Raw genomic sequence first — 1,429 nt, forward strand, 5'->3', positions numbered from 1 at the left:
TACGTTTTGGCATGTCCCATCTGCGCCAGAAAAAAGACCTCTCATCAACCACCTTCTGGCCTTCTGCATCCGCTGCCTGTTCCAACCCGTCCTTGGTCACATATCGCCGTAGATTTTGTCACAGGTCTCCCGATTTCCAGAGGTATGTCCACCATTTTAACCATCATCGACCGTTTTTCCAAGGCCTGTCACTTAATTCCCCTCAGGAAACTTCCCACGGCTTTCCAGACGGCCCAGCTTCTCGTGAAGCATGTTTTCCGACTCCATGGTATTCCACAAGAAATCCTCTCCGACCGCGGTCCTCAGTTCATCTCACAGGTCTGGAAAGCTTTCTGTTCTGCGTTAAACTGTAAGTCCCACCTCACCTCTGGTTATCACCCACAGTCTAACGGGCAGACGGAGAGAATGAATCAACAATTAGAGTCCACTCTCCGCTGCCTGACCTCTAACAACCCTACTGACTGGAGTCAGTTTCTGACCTGGATCGAATACGCCCATAATTCGTTAAGATCTGCTTCTACTGGTTTATCCCCGTTCCAGGTTTCCATCGGTTATCAGCCTCCACTCTTCCCTGCAGACGAGAGAGAGATATCAGTCCGATCAGTCCATCACCACATCCGCTGTTGTCAGCGAATCTGGAAGGACACCATCACCGCCTTCAACCGCTCATCTGCCTCCACTAAACGCTTCGCTGATTTCAAGAGACGTCCTGCCCCTGACTACACCGTAGGCCAAGAGGTATGGCTGTCAACATGTGACATTCCCCTCAAAGCCATGTCCAAGAAACTGTCACCCCGGTTCATCGGCCCATATAAAGTAGCCCAAATTATCAACCCCTCTGCTGTCCGTCTGCACCTGCCACTGAGTCTTCGCATCCATCACACGTTCCATGTCTCCCAAATAAAACCTGTCATTTCTAGCTCCCTGTGCCCACCATCCGACTCCCCTCCACTCCCTGGACGTCGATGGTCATCCGGCCTTCACTGTTCGCCGGATTGTGGACTCCCCTCGGCGAGGTCGCGGTTGGCAGTACCTCGTCGATTGGGAGGGCTACGGTCCGGAGGACCGCACATGGGTTCCTGGTTCATACATCCTCGATCCGTCTCTGATCGAGGAATATGAGAGCTCCCTCCCACCGACATCCTCGGGACCGCCAAGAGGCGGTCGTTGAGAGGGGGGTACTGTTGGGATCTGGGGATGTACCATCTTCCTCCAGCAGAGTGCGCCGTGGGTCTCCTGGGGCTGGAGCCCTCCAGCACACCTGAGACGCATCTACTCATCAGGAGACCTTCCCTTTATAAGCAGCTGCCAGACCTTCCTTCGACGCCGCAGTGTTGACCTTAGTTTGGAAACCTGCCTCAAGCCTGAAAGCTCTGGGTGAGCTTAACCTGCCTTCCAGCCCTGGTAAGCCAAACCTGAAGAATCCTAT

The sequence above is a fragment of the Cyprinodon variegatus genome, unplaced genomic scaffold (genome assembly GCF_000732505.1).
Source record: "Cyprinodon variegatus isolate N-32 unplaced genomic scaffold, C_variegatus-1.0 Scaffold874, whole genome shotgun sequence".
In the NCBI taxonomy this organism is placed as follows: domain Eukaryota; kingdom Metazoa; phylum Chordata; class Actinopteri; order Cyprinodontiformes; family Cyprinodontidae; genus Cyprinodon; species Cyprinodon variegatus.